General features: G+C 34.7%; 1 protein-coding gene across 1 annotated transcript in view; it reads right to left on the reverse strand.

The window, feature by feature from the left end:
• The window catches only part of LOC119584996 (breast carcinoma-amplified sequence 3 homolog), a gene marked incomplete in the record, with an annotated part of 31,901 nt that overhangs the window by 21,277 nt on the left and 10,353 nt on the right, over positions 1–271 (reverse strand).

Consider the following 271-nt stretch of genomic DNA (forward strand, 5'->3'; position numbering starts at 1 on the left):
GAATTAATGTGATAGGCATATATTACCGATGATGTGTTTTTTAGCAAATAAAAATAACAAAGAATAACTATGAACAATAAGGAATCATATCAGGAATCATAAAATAAAAAGCCATGAACAGCAGCATCCCTAAAGAGCTACAAACCTTTGTAAGAGACTTGGCGGCATGAAAGGCAAAGGCAACAGGTCTTAACACATGCCACCCACAAATGACAGAAAAAAACGGATTTCCTGGTTTTCTTCACATTATGCACTTAGATTAAAGCAATAG

This window comes from Penaeus monodon, chromosome 19, assembly GCF_015228065.2.
Source record: "Penaeus monodon isolate SGIC_2016 chromosome 19, NSTDA_Pmon_1, whole genome shotgun sequence".
In the NCBI taxonomy this organism is placed as follows: Eukaryota; Metazoa; Arthropoda; class Malacostraca; order Decapoda; family Penaeidae; genus Penaeus; species Penaeus monodon.